Consider the following 23415-nt stretch of genomic DNA (forward strand, 5'->3'; position numbering starts at 1 on the left):
TATTCAGCCACCTCTCAGCATTTATAGGGCTATTATCCCATATTACTGCAATGTTTCTGCTGCACTTTTGTTCCTGGCTCTATGCTTAATACCTGCTTCTTCTGAGCAGACTCCTGGGACTCCTTTAGTAGGCTCTCCCTCTTTTTTTTTTTTTTTTTTTTTTTTTTTTTTTTTTTTTTTAGGAAAAACAAGAAAAATGGAAACACTTCCAAAGTGGAGTGACATGTTCTTTTCCCTCCACTCTCTGCAGGAGCCCTGGTTGTATTCACAGAGGAAGGAAGCAAGGGGATGCCCAGAGAGGACAATGAGAGGCAGTGATGAAGGTGGGATGCACTCTCGTTAGGTGACCCTGGGGTTAACTGGCCTCAGCTGCGAGCACTGACAAGCACTAAGTACTGATATAAAGCCAAGTTTCCTCCATCCCATTAGTGGTGTCTGCATAGAGGAAAATAGCCTGGTTTGCTTGTTGTTGTCCCAAGCTTCTCCTTTGTGAGGTCTTGCTGAAAGTGGAGGCAAAGGAAAAAGCAGCACCAAGAGGAAGCAGGTGCCTGGTAGGAGAGTAACCTGGCTCCTCTCCTGTTCCCAACACTTGTTTGAGGACAGACTATGTAATCCCACTGATCTCTCCCATGGGAGGGATGCCCTGAAACTGAGGGGTCTGGCCGCATTGGTTTGTCCCCCCTACCAGTCCCCACAGGTTATGGTGGTGCCTTGCATAATAAATCACTGCTGCTGATGTGATAGCAGTGCTGCAGTCATGGTTTGCAGGGGGCACTGTGTTCAAAGACCTCCCCCCAAAAGCCTCATCTGTCTTCTGGGGTCTCCAGCAGCTCTTCCATAGCCAGACTTGACCTGGAAAGAAACTTCTTGTCCCTGTGCTTCCCCCTGCTCCCCTCCATTACAACTGCCAGCCATTACCTGGGGACTAATTAGCTCTCGCTGCCTTTGATTGACTGATATCCTTTAGAGGCTAATTGTGGCTCTTTGGCCTCTCTCCCTGCTTTTCAGCATTAGGAGGGGAAGTAATTGTGGCTTTAAGCCAGGGCTGCAGAGCCAGGCTAGTGCTTCAAAGCAAGCAAGGATTACAGCAGCAGCTGCTTAGATATGGGAATACAACCCCTCCTACTCCACTCTTTGGAGCAAAACTCAATCTGGCTCTGCAGAAGTGCAAGAGCCTGTTTACAAGCACAGCCAGAGCTTCCCGGCTGAGGAAATGAGGGGGAAGGAATCCAGGTAGATGAAAGGCTGATATAGAAAGGGGAAGACTGACAGTACAAGGGACAAGAGGTGAGTGAGTCGATAAAACAGAGAGAGCAGATGCATGACAGAGCTTTCTCACTAATGACTCTAAGCAGGTGGGATAGTTTGCAGCTAACTGACTGATGGGGGAAAAAAAAAGACATTTATTTGATGGGAGAATTCACCTGAACCTCATTATCAAAATGTTCACTGCAGCAGCCGCCAGCAGACCACAGGATGCTAAGCGAGACTCACCAGTGGCCCCAAGGAGGAGAGCATCCCGGGAGCTACTGCTGATGGCTCGGAGGCACCATCTGGGAGCAAGTGCCAGAGCTCCCCACCAGCTCAGCCGTGTCCCACCACTTGCAGGCAAAGAGGCCAGTGCCAGCTGGTTGCATTCTACGTGAGGGTTTTCAGAAGAAATGTCATTCCCAGACATTTCCTCTCTTTTTTATTATTATAAACAGGGTTATGGAAGGAAAAAATAAAAACAAACAAATCTTCCTCTGTTGATTTGGGTGCTTTGTCTGACTTAATCTCCTAGCAATTCTCAAGGAACGGGCGTAACCTGATGGTGTGGACCTCACTACGGCAGTGGAGAAGTTTCCACCAGAAATTCGGAGCTCTCCTCCTCTTCCCCGGCACTGAACAACCTCCGTGAAGCTTGCTGCAGTTCAGGAGAAGTCCAGGGAATGGGAAATTCCCTGCAGAAAAGTTCTGGCTGAGAAATTAAATAGTACTGGAAATCATCGAACAAAGGCACAGGGCACTAAAGCAAACCTCTGTGCCCGGTGTGAGTGAGAGGGGACCCAGGAGGTGAACCACAGCACGCTGGCCTCTGTAGCTGAAGTGGCCACATGCTGCTCGATGGACAGGAGCAAGTCCAGTTTTGGGCATAGGGAAAAATCGTGCCTGGCTTTCAGCATAGGTCTGACCAACCCAGGGATGCAGCTTAGTTTCCTGTAATCCGCCTTGGGTGGTTTGGGTGATAAATCCCTGTTAATCTCTGACTTCTTTGCAGCATCTGGGTGAGAGGGAGGCTTGGGCTGATTGCCCCACAACCTGCCAGGTTTTCAGTCTGGTCCCATGTGGGCCAAGGCTCTTCATCATGCACTCCTGGTGTACATGATTTGGATTTTCCCAAGGGACTCGGAACTCATCCGTTTGGAAAGGACAGGCCATGGCACTGCTGGAGGGGGAGCACTGTGATTTCCTATCTGGGTGCAGGCTTTCCTCTTGCAGGTGATGTTGGAAATGGTTCATCTGCCAGTGGCAAAATTGTTAAGGAATTTTTATATATATATTCTCTCTAGCATATGACTCTGGGTAAGTGGGGAAAGCAAAACATTTCTGGTATTGTTTCATGGAAAAGAGCAGATGGATGTAAACCGCAAGCAGTTTCTTGGGTCCTGCGTGGAGGCTGTCATCACCTCTCTCCCCTCTTGTGCTGCCCCTTCTTTCCTTTCCTTTAGAGTTTCTTATTTTTATTTTTTCACTTCCTTTTTTTTTTTTTAACTGAATTTGCTTGCTGGCAAAGCCCAGGCACTGGGCTGCTGTGCAATTTTTAATTTTATTCTTCAGCTAGGTAGAAATTGCACTCAAAGAGGCCCAGTATGCTTTGGAGAGCACAGCTTTCCAATTGCTAAAAGAAATATTGCTGCTTTTTCTTGTTCCACCTTTTTTTTTTTTCTCCTGTGATCCCCTAGAAACATGCCTATTTGAATTAAAGTTCAAATTAAAGTTTGGCAGGAGCTACACTTGCAGGTCTGAGCACTTCAACTTTGGGGAATCTGAAATAATTGATCTGCTGCACTTAATTTGCAAAGTGCTCCTTAAAAAGGCGAGTGAAACAAAACCGAGAAAGATATTTGAGCACTTTTGCCAAACGCAGCACAGCAAAGGTCTCCCACTCTTTGACAGCCTCTCTCTGTCCTGGTTTTGTTTTATGGGCCAGTCAAGGAAGAAGTAGAAAAGCCCCAGTAAATCATGCAGTGCATCCACCTTAATTACATATTTTCTGCTATTTTTACTTTTTGCTTACGGATGGCACTTGCAAGCAATTTGGTGAAGTAGGGAGGACGCACAGGGAGGAAACTTGTGCTGAGCAATGCTGTAAGGAGCCATACTGGGAGATGCAGTCGTTCCACGCATTGGCAGCGGCTTATAGTGGTCCTATAGACCTCTTATTGCTTATTATTTATTTTCAATTGCCTATAGATAGGAATTTGCCAAACCTAAGTTGTGCCTATGCCAGAAACTAGCGCAGAGGAGCAGGTGATGTTCCCTGGTCCCCGCATGGGTGACAGCAGTGGGTTTTGAGGAGAGCGTTTTGCTGGAGCAAATTTGGCATTGGGATTGTCCGGCGCCTGGGGTAAGCCATGGGCAAAAAGCCCCAATTCAGTTAGGACTAGCATGGAGGAAAGGGAGGGCCAGCTCTCCCGCATACTCAGAAATGTAGATTTGGGGCTGTTAAAAATGTGAAACTGCGTGCACGGCAGCTTTGGCAAACTGCTTTAGTTTAAAAACAAAACAAAGCTGCCTTGAAATACACTTGAAAAATTACAGCATCTGTTTTTGCAGTCAAATGTGATGTATCAAAATGTTTTTAAAGCTGATAAAAAATGTGAAAACTAAATGAATGTTTAGCGTCTGGCAAAAGCCATCTTACCCAGAATGCCTAATTGTGTGTGTGTGTGTGTGTGTGTGTGTGTGTGTATATATATTTATATATGTCTGTGTCTGTGTATTGTACATGTATGTATTGCTTTCTGTTTTTCAAACTTAGGCATCCATTGTGTTCTCTTTTTCTGAATATAAACATTCCTGAATGTAAACATTTTGGGTAAACAGCAAGCACTGTGTTTGTTTGCTTGTGTTTTGTTGCTTAGTGTTGGTGGGGTTTTTTGGGTGCAGATGGCAAACTGGAAAGCCAAATAGATTTGGAACAAGAACCAGGACTTGTCCTTAATGCTGAGCAGCAAGCTATAGAGGAGCATTCTTGCAGGATGCAGCAGCAAATGGGCATTATTTTGCACCTGGAGGTCTCCAACCTGATTTTAAGGCAGTTGTGTCTTGTCCCACTTCAGATTTCGTCAGTTGTCTCAGTTGCAGGGCTGCAGCCGAGGCACAGGAGCGGGAATGGAGGGGCCAAGACGTACAGATGCCTTTCTGTGGGCAGCCCAGGTAGGGGACACGAGTGTCTCCATGGGTGAAAAGTGGGCTTCCCTTTGAAAGCCTGCAAGGGGCACACAGCATCTCGCAGTGAGAGACCCTGCCAGAGACGCCGACCTGACTCACTTCACACCCGTCACCGAGAGGCCCTTGGAGATGTAACGATTTTAGTTCTCCTGACTAATTTCGTATTTAAGGATGAAATATTTTTAATGCTTTAATGATGTTCTCTAACTCTATACGGAGGAAGAAATCTATGGTTCCCTGGGCTGACTGTAAATTCTGCAGGCTTAGTAATTCATGTGCCTTTGATTGCAACCTACGCTATATCTTTCATTCATTATATATTCTTTTATTGAATTGTCACAGCATATATCAATAGGCTCTATGAGCTCTCACAGGAAAGAAGCCATCGGCTTAATACAAAGGTCTGGGTGATACCACTTCATTTACGCATTAACAGGTAGAGAGCGAATGCCTCATATTCACCTGCAAAGAAGGAACTGAGCTGTCATATGCCTATGTATGAGGCCAAAGATGCAATTTCTGTTGTGGCAATTGAGTATGTGGTAACCAGGAAGAAAACTTGAAGCCTTTCTGTACCAGCCAGCTGATCCCAGGATATTGTGGGGGGAGACCCACATTCTGAGCTGCTGTGAGTTTTGCAGACCTGCCCTGCTTTCTCCCCACAAATTTTTGACCTGGTGGCTCTGATGCCTGTGCACATGTTCGAAGTAAAACAAAGTCATTCAACAACACTAGGATGCCTCCTTCAGTGTTAAAACCATAAGCCACATTTCTGACCTCTGAAATACCACTCCCACTGCCTAGAGATTTTACCATCCTGAGGTGGAGGGATCAACAGCTTGATCGGAGATAGCAGATCCTGCACCCTGGGCCGGAGCATGGCCCCAGTGGAGAACAGGCTGAAGGCATCAAGGAAGAATTAGAGACAATTACATTGAATTGTGGAGTTAAACACTCTCAAATCCTCTTTAATTGCAACACCGGACTTAATTATGTGGCAACTAAAATGTAAGCACAAAAATAAATATGATTTTATCTTGGGTTGTGGCACCGTGCTTGCGATAATTAATTGTGGTGGGTAACGGATCCTGTGGGCATGGATCGCTCCACTTGGATGCTCCCATCCAGCTGCTAGCAAAACACTGCCATCCCTTCCATTGCACACAGCACAAATGCACCACTTGGTCAAAAAGACAGCGAAGTCCAAAGCTGCTTTGAGGATGCAGTGAAATTGCAGGCTACAAGAAGCTGGGTGTATTTGGGGCTAAGCACTGCAAAATCATTGAGATATATCCCACCACTGCCTCTCTGCCCTACGCTGGATTTATCACTGACACTCACACCGATGCAATGGTGTTTAAGCAGGCAATGGCGCTGCAAACCAGGTAAGGGGAAATAGCTATTTTGGCTGTGGCTGTTAGCGTAGTTACTGGATTGCGGCAGGGAGCCTTGAGCAGAGTACAGCTCCCAGCAACTTTGCTCAACTCTCAATGCTTTTACAAAAGCAACACTTGCTCCTGAAGTCAAATCATAGAATCATTATTAGTGCTGCCAGCAGGTCAAGGGAGGGAATCAGCCCTGGTGAGGTTGCATCTGCAGTACTGGGTGCAGTTCTGGGCTCCCTGGTACAAGAAGGATGCGGAGCTTCTAGAGAGGATCCAGCGTAGGGCCACAAAGATGATGAAGGGACTGGAGCATCTGTCGTATGAGGAAAGACTAAGTGAGCTGGGCCTGTTTAGCCTGGAGAAGAGAAGATTGAGAGGAGATCTGATCAACATGTACAAGTACCTGAGGGGAGAATGCAAAGAGGATGGGGCCAATTTCTTCTCAATGGTGGCCAGTGACAGGACAAGGGGTAACGGGTACAAGTTCAAACACAGGCAGCTTCATTTCCATGTGAGGAAGAACTTCTTTCCTGAGGGTGCCAGAGCCCTGGCACAGGCTGCCCAGAGCGGCTCTGGAGTCTCCTTTTCTGGAGATCTTCCAAACCTGCCTGGATGCCACGCTGTGCCCCTGCTCTGGGTGTCCCTGCTGGAGCCGGGGGTTGGACTAGCTGATCTCTAACCATTCTGTGATTCTATGATTGTGGTTGGAAAAAACCTTTAAGATCATCGAGTCCAACCGTAAGCCCTTCAACACCATTCCTGCTAAACCATGTCCCTAAGTGCCTCAACTACACTTTTCTTGAACACTGCTGGGGACGCTGATTCCACCACTTCCCTGGGCAGCCTTTTGCTCAACTACTCTTTCTGTGTAGAAATTCTTCCTAATGTCTAACCTGAACCTCCCCTGGCGCAGCTAGAGGCCATTTCCTCTTGTACTATTTTTGGTAGTTATTCTGAGGAAGAGATCGACCCTTGCCTCACTACAACCTCCTTTCAAGTAGTTGTAGAGAGCAATAAGGTCTCCTTTTCTCCAGACTAAATGACCCCGGCTCCCTCGGCCGCTCCTCGTAAGGTCTGTGCTCCAGCCCCTTCACCGGCTTCATTGCCCTTCTCTGGACACGCTCCAGCACCTCAATGTCCTTCCTGCAGTGAGGGGCCCAAAACTGAACACAGTGTTCAAGGGGTGGCCTCAGCAGCGCCAAGCACAGGGGGACGATCCCTTCCCTGCTCCTGCTGGCTACACTGTGCCTGATACCAGCCAGGAGGCCCTTGGCCTTCTTGGCCACCTGGACACACTGCTGGCTCGTGTTCAGCCGACTGTCAACCAACACCCTGAACTGCTAGGGCCTGAACAACAGGCCCGAGTCAGGGTTGACTTACAGATGAATACGGCACTGCCTTTGTAGAAGTACACGAAACTCTCCTGTAGAGCTGCTTATACTAACTTGCATGTAGGCCTGCCAGACTGTTTATGTCAACCTGCGCATAGGCTTATTAAACTGTAACTTTTGTAGGCTCTTGTGGAGCTGTTTTTGATCTTGAAGGGAATCCTCCAATCCGAGGCCTGTGCTCTGGCCCAGTCCTCATCCTGGATGATAGGGAAAATAAGCCCTATCATAAATGCAACTTATCATGATTTGATTTGGCTCTATAAAAGTTGGACCCTCTTGCTACGACTTTGGAATCCTCACTTACAGGTGGACACACCATGTAAGACCTCCCAATTGCCGGGAAGGTTCTCCAAATCCTCGCTGCAATAGCAGCTCCTCAGTGATTGCAGATCTGGATGATGGTAATGTATTTAGGCAATTGGTGATGTATTTTTTTCTTAATCACTATTCTCTTTCTAGTACAGTAACGGCTAGGTACATTATCTTGCTTATTTTGTCCTTATTTCTTACTACCAAGCACGCAGTAAGCTTATTGTTTTGTTAAATGTATCATTCTTTATTACCTTAATATTAATAGCGAAATCAGACCATTCTTTTCCTTTGCTGGCTGGTTCTTTCCATTGCTCCCCCCCATCCCCATCAATTGGCAAAACACACCCCCAGGTCCTTCTCTGTCACACAGCTCTCCAGCTGCTCTGCCCTAGGCCTGTAGCTCTGAATGGGGTTGTTGTGACCAAAGTGCAGGACCCAGTGCTTGGCCTTGTTGAGCCTCATACAGTTGCTCCCAAGCCCATCGATCCAGCCTGTCCTGATCCCTCTGTAGAGCCTTCCTACCCTCAAGTAGATCAACTCTTCCTCCCAGCTTGGTGTCATCTGCAAATTTCATCCAGATCGTGGATAAAGATATTAAAGAGGACTGGCCCCAACACTGGCCCCTGGGGAACACCGCTTGGGACCTGTCACCAGCTGGATTTAACTCTGCTCACCACCACTCCTGGGCCTGGCCATCCTGCCACTTCTTCACCCAGCGAATACCTGGCTAAGCTGTGAGCTGCCCGCTTCTCCAGGAGAAGGCAGTGGGAGACTGTGTCTAAGGCCTTGCTGAAGTCTAAGTAGTGAACGTCCACAAACTTTCCCTCATCCACTAGGTGGGTCACCTGGTCGTAGGAGATCCTTTTTTTTTTTAAAAAAAAAAAAGCTTATTGTTTGGGTTGCCTATTCCCTTACACCCTGACCCAAAGAATTTACAGGTGTCATCACCCGGCAGATGGCGAAGAAATGCTTGTATGGTGCATTTTTTGCACTTTTGCCCACTCCATGCTGAAATGGACTGGCACATGCTGAGGGCTCCTCAAGCTGTTTTATGTGGGAAAAATCCTCATTTTTCTCACCTTAAGATATTACTAAAGGAAAAATGCCCATTAAGTCTGATTTGTATGCACATGCATCCCAGCAGGCAGTAGCAGGGATCACACTGTCTGAACTCCCCAGGCCTCCAGTATGAGACCTTGTATTAATCTTCCTGTTGTACTTTTTGCTAAGTTCCTCCTGGCCATTGGAAACCACAGCCTGCCCTTGCAACACAAGACCCTCCACCTCCAGGTGACGAGCTGCACAGCCTCCCAGCGCATGGTAATGGGGTTTAGTCATGGATGGGGGCTTTTCTTTTTTTTTTACTTATTTGTTTTTCTCCAGAAATCGAGCTTCTGCAACACTTCAACACCTCCCCCAGCCCCAAATAACTCGCATCTATTGAAGATGACAGAAAAACTTGGCTGCAGTGTTACAAAAAAGACGTTTTTAGCAGGGGAGGCAGATCAAAAAAGTAAAGGGTTGGGAATTGCCAAGTTTTGCCTCCCCAAGGGAAAACCTCCCTATGTAGTACGGCCTCCTCTTCCTTCTCCTCATCCATCCGTCCTTCCCCCGGCCAGTACCCAGGCGCTGCATCCCAGGCTGCCGCTAGTGGCTCTGCCTTGCTGCCGGCTCTGACCCAGCTGTTGGAGTCTGCAAACAGCTTCTTTCATCTCCTCTTGAAACGCCAGCGAGGGGGGGGGGGGGGAAGAATTGTAGTCCTGCTGCAGAGATTTCATTTGATAAATAATGTATATAGAGTTTGCAGTAATAACTGCCCTTTTCCAATGTGGCCAGCTAGGTTGGATTTTGACACATCCTGGATGTATTCCTTGCTGGCAGTGAATGAAATGACTGGTGTTATGAAAGGAAAAGCAGGCTGTTAACAGCCCCTGTTGTATCAGATAGGTTAACCTGGTTTTTCTTTTTTTTTTTTTTCCGTGTTTGAGATGAGCATATGTGTGCAGAGAGAGAAGAAGCACCAGAGGGAAGGCAGAGCGGCTCCAGGGATGCGGGGCTAAGCACTTGGGAAAGCTCCCAAGGTTCCTGAGTGCTGCCAATGCCAGACTGGGAGGAGCAGTGTGGAAGATGTAGCACCAGCTAAATTGCCCCTAATTTATTCCTGCGTAACACCGAGAGCAAGAGATTTTGCTTTGTGAGCCCATGCTGATGATATAATAGTGTGAATCAAGGGCGAAGACTCTTCTTCTCCCCTTCCTCCCCCCTCCAAATTTCTGTTCCGTTGGCTCTGAGCAGTGGATGTCATGGTGGGGGCCCACCACAAAGTCGCTTTGGTCCTTTCTTCTCTATCTTTTGACATCTCAGACTACAAAGGTGGGAGAATGGGATCTGCATGTGTTATAGTGGATCTCTTCACCTGTATCTACTCCCATGTCAAGTTTCATAAAATTGTTAAATATTTCACAGTCAAACATTCAAACATCCGGGCATCGCAGCTCAATCTGCCATCTTCGTGGCAAGATGGGGTGGAAGGGCTGGGGCTGGGAGCACTCACAGACGTGCAGAGGCCGCAAAGGGGACAACTGACACTTTTGACTTTGGCATGCTTAACTCTGAAGCTTTGGAGATCTAAATTAAAGGTAGCTTTTGCTAGAATGCTAGAGCACCTTTACACCCTGTACTCTGCCCAGCGTGGCACAAGGAGCTGCCAGGAGCCACCTTCTTGGAGCTGTGCGCTGCCCCATCTGGACTGGAGGCCGGATGTAACACTTGGTTCTCTGTGCTGATGAGCTTAAAAACTGTTGTTTAAGGGAGAACAAGTCAAGACTCCAGATCCTTGATTATTTCAGGGACTCATTTCTGCATACTAGAAGAACAGAAAGGAGAACAAGGAGGTTGAGAGAAAAACATAGTTTTATTGACCTTTGCATGCTCTGTCCATCTAGAAGGCCTTGAAGGCCACTTTGACTCAGGACTACCCTAATCTGCAGGCCACTGCCCATCCCGCAGATACCAATGGGGGCTAGAAAAGGGATGAGGCTAATTTTGGCTTCTAAGGCAGCTGGACTTGGTAGTAAAAAGGTGCAATAGGTCTTGCTAAGGTGGCTTTTCCAACTATCAGATTATTTCAGGTTACTTTGCACTGCCTCCTGGGAAATCTGTCATTGACGCATTTGTGACTGGATGACTGCAAAGATGGGGTTTGATGGGCTGAAATTCAATGCTGCCTTTTATTACAGAAAGAAAAGAGAAAGGAAGAAAAGAGAAGAAAAGATCTCCTTCATGTCAAGTATAAAATGGCTTTAGTCAAAGTATGCTAAAACGATCTTAATCATTTTTATGGCAGCCTACAACCTTTACAACGGAGCAATTTGGTCAAAAATGTATTTGCTTCTCTTCATATTTGGAGGGAGGTTTAGGCTACTGTATTATTGACAGTGAGTGGGAAAACCAGTGCATCTTTCTAAGTTTTACAACACTGTGTAAGATCTGGAAATGACCTCAGTGCTTTTACTGCAAAGAAGAACAAATTCTCAGCCAGAGGAAATAGCTCTAGTTGGTGGAGTGATGTAGATTTGCACCAGCTGAAGATCCAGTCAGAATGAGATTTTATTGCCTTGTAATAGATAACTATGTCATTAAAGAGTGACTATATCTGCATAAGATCATTTCATCAAACCTGGAACTGGTTTGGGGAGCAGAAGCTTGGAAACAAGCCTTTTGTTTTGTTATTTTGTTAAGCTGAAGGTTGTTTCTTTCTCACTTAAATTCTCCCACAAACATGTGAATATTGAGGTGAGACAGCGTGCCAATAAATACTTAAAATCATTTTTAATGTATTTTTTTTTCTTTTTTTAAATGCTGAAAAACTCTGTGGGAATGTAAGATTTGGGATGAAAAAGATTCCTTTGCCCTGTCATAGACACAGATGTGATATAGCCTCTTCTGTAATTAGATCAAGGTCCTTCTTCATGTGGATGGGGTCCCCTCCTCCCCTGTTTCCCAGTGTCTGTCGGCACATATGCACAGTTGCAGTTTGGTGCTATGAAGATGCTGGTTCAGAACCTCGTGTTTCTAAGGGTTGGAGGACCTTATAATTCCTAGGCTATAATTAATCACAGTCAGTTAAAACACTTGCTTGCCTGTCTTTGCTGCCTTTCTTCACTTTTGATCTAATGGAGAGGTAAATAATGATAAATAACATACTGTGGCCTTCTGAGTAGGGTTTGCTGAACTGAAAAATGAGATCACCTGGACAGCAATTGCAGCACTGTGGGAAAACAGGGAAATAGCCAAAAATATTTCCAGTTGCAGTGCAGTAATTTGAAATCCAGGGATTAATGTTTTCATCTTATTTCTGCAGAAACTGGTGAGCAACCTCCTCTTGATTACAGCTGGGAGCAGGATGGGGGACCATTAAATTAGGCAGACTCAAGGCACCAACTGAGGTGGGTGTTGATCCTTTTCACACACACAGAATTACAGAATGGCGGAGGTTGGAAGGGACCTCTAGAGATCATCTAGTCCAACCACCCTGCTCCAGCAGGGACACCTAGAGCACAGGGCACAGGGTGGCATCGAGGGGACACCTCTGAGGGGCTGTAGCCTGCAGCAAAGGAGCAGTGAGGAGTCAGAAGCAGTGGAAGAAAAGCCCTAAGCACCAACTCTGACCTCCTCCACCACCCATTGCCTCACCAGGGGAACTGGGAGGGCCTGACCTTGAATATTACAGAAAGGATAGCGCTCAGAGTAGGAGAGACATTTTGGTGTGTGGTTGTACCCCAACACAGGTGCTCAACCTGTAAATACTGGAAGAAAACACCATAGATGGGCCCTGCAAGGCAATCTCTGAGAACAAGATCATCACTTTTTAAGACTCTCTGGTCTGCTCCGACCTCAAAGTGCATGGTCAGAGCAGGGCAGTTGTGGTGGTTAGTTGCTGTGAAGGACAGATCTACTAGCTTTTCAGAGCAACCTACTGGTCCTTGAGGGAATAAAGATGAAAAGGTAACACCTCGTGCATTCTCCACACAGGTATAATGCTGTCCTTGGTTGGATTTTGCTCTATGGTTAGGTGACCTTCCAGGAATAGGTCACTGTGAAGCTTTCAAGCAGGCTTACGTTCTGACACAGCTAATTCAATTTCCAAATGATTATTTTATTTCTGACCTTGTCCTTTGGGATGTATTTCATCCATGTGGTGTGTCTGAGTGAAGAGAAGATGGAAAGGGACAGCAGTACTCAAGCATTTAACTAACATCTTGACCCCAGCCCTTGCTGTCTTATGTCAGATCCCTCCTTCTGCTGTCCTTGCCCTGTTGAGAAATGTGCATAATATAAAGCTATCTCCCTACAAAATGCTGCAGTTTATGGATGACAGTATAATGAATGAGCTGGTAGAAATTCACTTCTGTGCAGAGGTACCAGTCTAATTTTCCACTTTACATGGATATTTAATAACTTGACATCCTTGACTCTGGCTGTGAATATGGAGTACTTCTGGATACAAGTCCAAAATGCTCTGCTAATACACTTATGAGATATGAAAGCCCAAAACCTTCTAATAGACCCCTTTAGACAGCTGGTTAGCTGAGCAGGTAACAGGAAGGATTGCCTTGCCAAGCTACTGAAAAAAGTTTCATTTTACATCATTTACAATCAAAAGTTTCATTTTACAATCAGATCTGAAATTTGGGTAGGTTTTCCTCCTACCCCAACTGCCCTTGCCCATCTCTAACATGTTGCTTAGTTGGTGTCTAAGAGAGAAAACTGAAAGATGGTGTCAATGATACTCCTGCTGCTTTTATATGTAATGGAGGGTAAATGGGAGAACGTTCTCTTAATGCAGAAGTTTTCTGGAAGATCAATAGCCTCTTAACGGGTATTTTTGTCTAATATTTAGTTTTGTAGGGTTTTGTCATAAAAAAAATACTTTTCATGGAGCACAACGATGTGACAAGCTCTAGGTTCTGGGCTTTTAGCACAAATTGCCTCCCCCAGACAGTGCTGTTGGAGGCAGAATCACGTGGCTAGGGGCAGGATCGCTGTTAATCCTCTCAGACCTTCACCCACAGACGCAAAGCACCACGTGGACGAACAGCAGAAATGAGTTCATGTATTTCTTGGATGTGGTTGCAGAATTTGGGAGGGGGGTTAGAAAGGAGGAATGATGTGCTAGAGGAGGGCTCATCCTCACTTGGAGAGGGAAAGCGATCCTGGGAAAATGATGGAGAAGAGTACAAGACCCCCAGGTGGCAAGCCATGTGGAGACAGATATTCTGCGGCTCCATGAGATGGTGATAGCTTTGTCTATAGCAGAGGCTCAGTCTTGTCCTCTGTCTCAGACACCAGTGGAGACGTGGGAGGTGTTCCCTGGAAATGCTCTGCCACTTGCACTGACACTGTAAAATCAGGGCCGAGCTGGAAGAGCCGCTATTCAGCCTACCCGTTCCCAGTGTCTGGCCATGCTGAGCTGCCTGTGACGTGCCTTGCTGAGACCATGTCACTCACTGCTGCTTTCAGCTCCTCTGACAGGAGGTTTTCTGAGTGCAAAGTATTATAATCACTCTAATATATGATTATGCTCCTGGCAGGAGATCTAGTCTCCTAGTTATACTCCTGCCTCGGCTATTATGGAGAAATGGAAGAAATGACAGGCAGTGCTGATAATTGTTTTGAAATTCAGCCTTCTGCCTGTGCTTTTCCTTTTCTTTCCAGGGCTGCTGCAGTTCTCACAGGTGCTACAGCTAATTACATAGGGTAGTAGCAACCCTAAATAATTAGGACAGCTAATCAGCACCTTTAAGTCAATGTGGCTTTGTTAATTCCTGCTTCCATTTATGTCAGCCAAGGTCAGGAGTAGAATGTCCTTGGCAGAGGTGGGTGAATATAGTGGTTGTGTTTAGGGAAGAGTGAGCATCAGTGCTGGGTGGATGGAGAAACAGGTAAGAGGGAGAAGGTTTTATTTTCTTGGGTATCTTGTGCTTCCAGAAGAAGCTTCTGCAATAAGCCAGGTCGGGGTTGTGGGAATGTTGCCTTGCACTGATCCTAAGCTCCATTGGGAGTGTTCTTCTCTGGGAGCAATACTGGGGGCCAGAGAAATGTGGGTGGACCTTACAGTGATGTTCCTGAGTTGTTCCTGTGTTGTTCCAGCATTTTTCAAGTGTGCTAGGTGGCCTCTGGGGAGAGCAGGTCTGTCTGAGAGCCTTGGAGGACACAGACACAAGGCATCGATCTGTTGTGCCTGAGGTCTGGTGCTCTGGCGTTCAGGTCTGCTTGTCTCACTTTTCTGTTGTGCTTCCTCCTTTATAATGTTGAGCCTTGCATGCTGCTTTATATGTGTGCATATATATATGTGCGTATATAACTGTCTTAATCTCTGGTGGAGACTTGTGACCGTGCAAAGCAGGGATGGTGAATAGACTAAATAGTCAGCTTTAAAGAAACCTACATAATCCTTTTGTTTGAAAGGGATTCAAGTGTTTGTGTATCTCTTTATTTTCCCCCGCTGGCAAGAATGACATTAAAAGCAAAATCCAGTCTTAGGCTCCTTCCTTGAAGGTGACCATGCTCCATGGAAACAGAGGAAACAGGATGGGAAGATCTCTTCATTTCACCTGTCATGCTGTCCTGGCTGGGGCCACGTGGGGTACCACACTTTCTGTGGGTGCTTTCGAGGGGTGCTTAGCTCCCAATACAAGTTTGAGTGCCCAGATGAGACCACTTTCTCAGTGCTTCTTTCATATCATCTCTGTGTCCTGGTAGCCCTAAACCTACTGGGTAGCTTTTGCTGGCTTTCCTGGAGGTGCTGGGTGAGCCCAGCTGGTTTCCCCCCATTTACAGGTGCCTCTCTGAATCCAAGATTTGAAATGATGTAATGAGAAACTTTGGTGATGCTCTTCCTTTGCTCAAGCTAGGAGGTACAGATTAAATGTATAAAAATACACCTAAAAATATTTTTTTTTTTTTTAAAAAAAGTTCTTGTTTTGAGAATTTAGTGGTAACACAGTGATTTCTAAAGTCACAAGAACCTACTGTTCGGAGCTGCCGTGACTGCAGCTGGGATTATCCAGTGAGTTGGAGGATTTTAAAAGAGCCTCCTGAGGGCTGTTTGTTCGTTTTGTTTTGTTTTTGCTGTTTTTTTTTTTTTCCCCCCTTTTCCTTTTAGACATAAAGCTGCTCTGTTATTTGTTTGCCAGCTTTGGCTGAAAACTCCTCCTGTGCTCCTTAAATATGAGCTGGTTGGAAAGCAAAGAGGGGAGATGCTCTGAAGAGCTTCCATGGGTGCAGCTGCATTTGCAGGAATTGCGGTGCTGAGGCCCTTGGTGCTCTGCTCCTGCTTTCCTGCTACGAGGGCAATGGGGTTTCCCTAGCTGGGGTTTTCAGAAGAGGTGGACCCTTCTCCCTGAGCAAATCAGGCAAGCCTGTTCCATGTATATCCTATGATTTCTTGGTGCTTTTGTTGGATAGTTGGGCTGGAAAGCTGAGTGGGGTCATTAATGTTGGGAAAAGCCACCTGGTTTCTGCTGAATGCGGTGCCTGGGCAGGGAGGAGCAGTGACCACTGTGACCATGGAGGCAGCTGGAGGCTGGACCCTGCCTGCAAATGCAGCCTGCATCCAAGTTAACTCTAAACTCTGCCAGCACCTCAATAAACTCCTCTTTCCCTGGCTGGGTATCATGTTTTGCATCTTTGCTATGCACAAGCCATGGGATAACACTTCTTGATGCAGTTATAAAGCTGATAGAGTCTATGCTGAAGTCCTTGCGTTTCAGAGGAACTTAAGTGATATTTTTCTAAAAGCCCTTTGGTAACCTTGGAATTCCCATCAAGCACTTGAGTGTACACAGTCTGGTACTTCAGACTGTGAATCCTGCTCTGGAAAAGCTTGAAAATTGATTGTTTTTTTTTTCTTTTAATTTATTTCTGGTGTGCTGTGTGAGTCATAGGAGATGCAGGATAGAAGGGGCCTCTGGAAATGCTGTTGGAGGGACCCAGAGCCAGGAGGGAGAGAAGGTCCTCGCAGCCAGGCAAATGTCCCTTGACTACAATGGGGCTTGCAATCAGAATGGGATTTAAGAAAACCAAAGCAGGTTTCTCTTCTAGCTTATTGCAATACTACACTTGCTTATTAAGGTGTATTTTTTTCCATCTCTCTCTGGTAGCACATGAATTCCTTCATGCAGTGAAATGGGTTTCAGTGCCCCTAAGGCAAAGCAGTTTTGTGTTGAACTGGCTTAAAAGGAAGAGGTGTTTTTTTGGGAAGCCCTAACTGCTTTAGTAATGATTGCTGAAGTCAGTGGCATCCACTTCAGACCAGCAGGTCTTTAGTTAGGTTCTTGTTAGCATGTTTCTTTTTTTTTTTTTTTTTTTTTTTTTTTTTTTTTTTCCTTAGTTTCTTTTTTTGGGGGAGGGAGGGGATAGGTGATGCAAACTCACCTACATTTCACGTTAGCCTTTCTTGGCTTATTAAAAAACACCCCTTAATTCAAACCTTAAATAGGCATAAAAAGCCACTGTCACAGCAGCCCTCCGGCAGCCGCAGCTGGACCTTTGCACGAGGGCACCCTGATACCATGCAGTGTGCAGAAAAACGAAGGACGAAGAGTGGAGGAGAGATTAAAAAAAAAAAGAGATTAAAACAATGTGCAAACCTGTATGAAATTTACTTAAATCTTTAAAATATTCTTTAAAGGAAGAATTCTCAGGCCACATGGCCAAATATTTTGTTTTCCAGGTAGCCTGGGAGGTGGGAAGTAGAAGGCAGGTGGCCGGTCACAACCGCGGTGGCTCTGCAGCTTGCTGCCACGCTCGTCTGGAGACCTCGTGTCAGAGAAGCGGCCCGAGCTGGGCTCCTGGGTACGGATAAATTGCAAAATATCCCCGTACGGAAAGCAATGTATGATGTATCCCCATATGGAGGCTCACAGGTGAGGATTTATGCATGGGGCTCCCAGGGGTGAGCGCGGCCCTAGGGACCTGTCCATGGCTAAGCATCTCCTCTCTGGTTGCATAAGCAACCTTTTCCAGGTGGAATGCAGCTCTGGAGCAGCTCCCCACTTATATTACTGAGCCATAAACCGGACCATAAAACTGCACTTATTCTGGGGCATGTGGCTCAAGCGGAAATTTTTGAATGGGATTTCCTCTCTTTCATTTCCTTTTATTTTTATTTTTTTTAATTGCAGTCCATTCATATGCTAGAGCTGGCAGAAGGGCCTGCAAGCCCTGCTGCAGAAGCGAATGCACACGTGCATCTGCACAGAAAGCTTGTTATTCCTTCAGAAATGCCGAGAGCTTTTGCCCTGATTTATTTTTGCCTTCTTCCTGAAAGTATGCAGGGAGGCCCATTTGCTGGTAGGATACCTCCAGGAATGGAGCAGCAGAAGGCCCTGATGCTAGCTTGTCTGGCAAACCCCAGCCAGCAGCATGCACATTTTGGGTTCAGTCCAGATGTGGATACCCAGTAAGATTAAAACCCTGCTGGATTGAGACCTGTGGAAACTCTTGCTTTTTAGGTGTGAGATATCTAAATTTTATTCCAGACTAAATGACTGAGAATGCCAAGCAGCGCAGAGTCCAGTGCATGAGACTTATTTTCTCAAAAAGGAACTTTAACTTCTGGGAAATAACTTTGTTCACACATTTACTTGCTTTTTTATTTTATTGCCCCTTGAAAGTAATACAAAGCTTAATGGAAAATAACTTTCTTGCATGTTTTTTTTTTTTGTGTGTGTGTGGATCATGCTCTAAAAAGCGTGAGAATTATTGTCCCTGCCATAAAAAAAGTATTGGATAGTTAAAAATGCTATTAGAAAGAGCACCCTGAGATATTAAATTCTACAGGTTTTCAGGGGAGCCCTGTTGGCTGTATTGCTATTAAATTCTGTAAGATTTTCCCATAGGGTGTAGTTTCTCGGGAAACTTAAATGTCATTACCAGATCCTTCAGCGTCTACAAGAGCCAAAATAAGCTTCCTCTCCTACATACCAGAGACTGCATCTCCATTTTTATTTCACTTTTTTGGCCAGATGCTGGTGGCCTCCTTCCCCACTGACACCCAGTTTTTGCTGATGTTCTTCTGTGCACCCAGTTGCTCCTCTGCCAGTCCTTCACCTGCTGGGTATTCCCAACTCTGGCTGCTCATCAGGGCTGATGGTGCCTTAGCAGCACTTCAAAAGAGCTCTGCCAGAAAGTTGCCTCCAAAGAGGCTTGTGCCAATGGTCCTTCAACCCACATACATGGAGAACTGGACCCCTGGCAAGAGGTCATGTGAGCTTTTGAGCTTTTCCCTATCCATGGTCTGTGAGTGAGCAAGTACTCTGGTATCTCATGACAGCGTCCCACTGTAAATGACTGGCATGGACCTCTTAGCACCTTGTCCAAACTCCAGCTTAAGCAGCATTACTGGGACCTGATAGGCTAGATGGTGATTTGAGATGTTTGCAGAAACCATCAGTTTCTTTGAGAAGACAAGACAGCAGGGAAAGGCCAACAGCTTACCGAAGGAGGTACGTTTGCTCTGACATTTGGTAGCAGATTCCTTGAATGCAGGTAAATTGCAGGAGGTGAAGCTATGGTGGAATACAGCTGTATGGACCTGGATGAGGAGGTGAAGGAGCATGAGAGGCTCTTCCAGGGAAGGATGCCTCCTTGCTCTGCAGCCTGGTGGGGACAGGCTTTAAGTTGCACCCAGATCACTTGGGAAAATAATGTGGCAGGACAGAGAGCCATTAAGCCCTTTATGTGTTTGGGTAATGTTTATTTTCAGTGACAGGGAAAGTTAGCAGGGAAGCAGCTCTTCTGGATTTGATGCTGGTTAGTAGAACAGAATTGGCTTGAAAAAAAGCAGAGGCAAATTGGGAAGAACAGGGGAGCCCACAGTGCTAAGAAAGAGGAACTGAGAACAGCAAGAGTAAGGATAATAGACTTCAGAAAGCACCAGGAGCTGGTAGGTGAGGCCTCTAGGGAAGAATGCCAAAGGCATGAAGTGCAGGAAAGCTGGCAGTTACCTAAAGTGACTGCATTAGAGGCACCAGAGCAAGTTATCTGGATGCAGAAGAATGCTAGGAAGTTGGCAAGGAGACCCGATGGAGCGGAGGATCAAAAAAGTGTTTGTACAAAGGGGAAGAATACAGGTATCGGATGATAAGGACAATGGAAGAGCAAATATTTGCCTGGATATAAAGGCAGAGCTGTCAAGGTACAGAATGAGGCCCAACTTGTCTCAAAAGTAATGTAACGTGCAAAACTTATGTAAATACTTTGGAGAAGTAAGAGGAGTCCAAGTGCGTTTCTTCAGCAGGGGAGGAGAGCTGAGGGCTGTAACACATAGGTTCAGTGTTGTCTTTGCTACAGTCCATCCCCCTGCCAGCTAATTATTGTGATTAATGATGATTAGCTCTAGTTAAGACCAGAAAATTAAACTGATCTCATCTACAGAACACCTTCTTGAGCATTTAACCCAACCAGGTGCCTTCACAGTGCTGGGGTCTGACAAAAATCCCTCCATGCGGAGCTAAGGCAATGTCTTATCAGTAAGGATTTATTTGCACTCCTCCAGCTCTCTGCCACTTCCCTTGTCTTCCTGAAGCACTTAAAGGTGGCCTTTCTTTATCAGGCAACCTGAAGAACTCTGGACCACCAGCCTCCCTTTAAAACAGGGAGAGCTACTAGAAGAAATTATTGAAGGATCAATCTGTTAGAACCTAGAGGATAATAAGCTTATAAAATAACAACCACCGTGGGTTTGTCAAGAACAAATCATGTGAAACCAATCTAATTTTCTCCTCTGACAGGATAACTGGTCCAGTGCATAAGGGAGAAGCAGCAGATGTGATATATCTTAGCTGTAGTGAGATTTTGGTGGTGACATTCTCATGGCGTGACATTCTCATAAGCAGACTGAGGAAATATAGTCTGAAGTGAATTGCTGCATGGAGACAAAAAAAAAAAAATACTAGTTGAAGCACCCTACTTGTACACTTGTTATCAAGTGCTTGTTATCAGGCAGAGAGAACTCGGAGGGGTCTCCAAACAGTGTACTTCCAGCCTTGTTACCTTTAAGAGTAACGTGCCTGCATGAAGGCCCTGTGTGAGTGAACTCACAGGGAGAACAAGCAGAGTCACGAATCTCAGCGAGCTGGGCAAATTGCATAAGTAGTGCAGAAGCAATGAGCTGGAATTATATGCATCTGAGCATGTATTTAGTACTTATGAAGGAGGAATTGAACTCAGCAGCCCAAAAGTGAGGATCAACTGGCTGAGCAACCAGGGCACAGAGATTCCTGGTGGTAATCTCTTGCAGGGCAGATGCAGATTTTTCTCTTGGGCACAGTCTGCTAGCCAGCTCGTGACAAGCAACTGGCTGTGCCATGTCTGTCTCTGATGGAGCCTTCTGCTAAAGCCAACCAGCAGCTCTTCTTTAGCCATCTGCTAAAACTCTGCTGCAAACAGCCCTGCGGTGCTCGGGAAGCCTAGGGCATTGCACATGCCATGGGGGACCTTCTGGAAGGAAATTAAGGAACTGAAGGAAAGATTTGAGACCTTGCCTTGAACTTCAAGGGGAGGTTAAAAGCAGATGTATTAAACCCCACTGTGTGCCTGGCACTAGCAGCTTCTCCCCAGAACATTTGCCACAGTCCTTTTTGTGCTCTTTGCCTTGGAGCACCTGCTTCCATGGCAGTACTACACACCTTCCCTGGGATCTGGGTCTTCCCATGTTGTGTTTTCAGGGACTAAAACCCTGCTGTGGTCACTGCAAGTCCCCATTTGTCTCAACGCTTGACCCCCTCAGTTGTTATTTGTTCGTGGTCACCTCCACAGTCCATTGCCATGGTGGATCAGAAATATGGTCCTCCTTGCATCCCAGTCTTCATTAAGCCATACATCTCATCTACGTGCTGCAGTCCTCACCTCATTATAACTCTATTACCTTTAACAACAACTCCATTACTGTCCATTATCTTTCTTATCTCTTTTACAAGGTTGTTATCTGCACCTCCTCCTTTCCAGCTATCTCCTCCTCAATTATGCTTCCATTATCTTTATTACCACCCCATTACAGTCATAATTATTCCCATTACAATTTTGATATCTGCATCTCCATCCAGATAGTTCCATGGCTCCATTGCTGCCACCAGCTGTGTGTTGTTATGACTCAGCGCTCCTCATTGCCTCTGTCAGGTAATGCAGTTATCACCGCCTTCCCCATCTCCATAATTGTCCCCATGCTGATGTTCATCTTTTAATTATTTTTCATTACAGCTTTGTTCCCTTTTGCCATTATTGCCTCTTTACCAGCCATTCTGCCTTCCCTGAAGTGCTGTAGGTTGGATTGGTACCTTGGTATGATCTGATGCTCAAATCACTGTCATACAGATATGCACCAGCTGAAGATAACTGCAGGTATCTTCACCGTATTGCCATAATATGCACATTTCCCCCCACCCCATTTTGCAGTCATCTGCATTATCAACCCCATCCTCACTGTAATCCCAGCCTTTTCCTCTCTACTGTAATCCTAATTATTGACATTATCTTTCTGGTGTCCTCCAGCTGATCTCCGCTCAACTTTTCCAGCTGGCAGGACCACTTCCTCCTGCCACTGGTGACTCTTAGCATTTCTAGGTCCTTCTCCACCTGCGCAAGCAGAAGAATATTATCTATGCCTTCTAATCTACCCATACCTGACACTAACAACAGATCCATTCAGTTTCTTTTCATTTTCTCTGTGATTTTACAGGAAGAAGAGCTTTTCTTGCAAAGGTACTGTGGTTCTACAACTCATGTTTTTGAAAGGACATTGAGGAATGAGAGTGGTTACAAAGAGAGTCACAAAATGACCAAAGGATGGGAGAGCTGCCTCACTCTAAGAAATTTAGAGTGCTAAGCCTGTTTAGTTTATCGAGAAGATGGAGAGGTGGCTTCATTACTGTGTACAAGGGCTGTCAAGAAAAGAAAATACTAAAGAGCTCTTTAATGCTGCAGAGAAAGGCATATGAGAGCCAATCGGCTGGGAAGCAAGGCAGATGAATCCAGAAGATGGATAAAGTATGGCCTTTTTCAACCGAGCGTGATGCCTGCTTGCAGGAGGTTATACCAGGATACCCTTTGAAATGGTGAAATACAATGGTCTGGGAACTGCCAATGAGCCAGCACAATATTTCTTTGTAGCCTTAAACCCTACAGCCCTTGCACATTCATGGCCACCATGGCCCATGTATTGTAGTGAGCAAATACATTCAGCTGGGATGAAATGGTTACAGCCATGTGTGCAAAACAGCTGGAGAGGGCCCAGAACAGCCAAAATTCCTTGTTACAGTCCCAGTTGAGGACATAAATAGTGTGTGACAAACAAAATCTGTTACTTGTCACCCTGCCATCCCTCCCCATGTTCTGAGGAAAAACCTGTTCTGTGCATGATCCATGGCTTCAGCTCTCCATCAGCCAGCCACCAGGCCTCGAGCGCTCCCAAGCACTTGCAGGTAATTAACAGCCCCGTGCTGAGATGGGATTTAGATTATGTTCAAATACCCCCAGGTTACTTCCCCTGATCAATACACTTCATAAATAATGTATCCCATGGGGGGAAATTACTACCTTGCCCTTGTCAGACTTTCTTTGCCCTCTTTTTGAATTTGCAAATTTAATAGGGAATACTGCTCAAAGCAAAAGGGAAGGAGGAACAGGGAAAACTGCAATAGGGGGAGGGAGGTGCAGAGGTATCCTGAGCATCCTGCTGGAGAGAGCTGACCTGCTTGTCCCAATTGCTCAACCTCTGCTCCCAGCACAGCATCTCCGTGTGGGAAAGAGGCTTCCTTATACTGCCGCTTCCAGGTGAGCACCAGCAGCCCTTGGCTTTTGTTGGCCAGGGAAGATGGATCTTACAA

The 23415-nt window shown here is 45.9% G+C and overlaps 1 protein-coding gene and 1 long non-coding RNA gene across 3 annotated transcripts in view; one reads left to right on the forward strand and one right to left on the reverse strand.

The window, feature by feature from the left end:
* Positions 1–23415, forward strand: part of LOC148594670 (uncharacterized) — a 372746-nt gene that overhangs the window by 59389 nt on the left and 289942 nt on the right. The window lies entirely within an intron of this gene.
* TNR (tenascin R) overlaps positions 1–23415 on the reverse strand; it is a 77096-nt gene that overhangs the window by 33101 nt on the left and 20580 nt on the right. The gene's annotated exons all lie outside the window — the stretch shown is intronic.

The sequence above is a fragment of the Tinamus guttatus genome, unplaced genomic scaffold, assembly GCF_059628265.1.
Source record: "Tinamus guttatus ecotype Peru unplaced genomic scaffold, ASM5962826v1 Tinamus_guttatus_pri_ptg000215l, whole genome shotgun sequence".
Lineage (NCBI taxonomy): Eukaryota > Metazoa > Chordata > Aves > Tinamiformes > Tinamidae > Tinamus > Tinamus guttatus.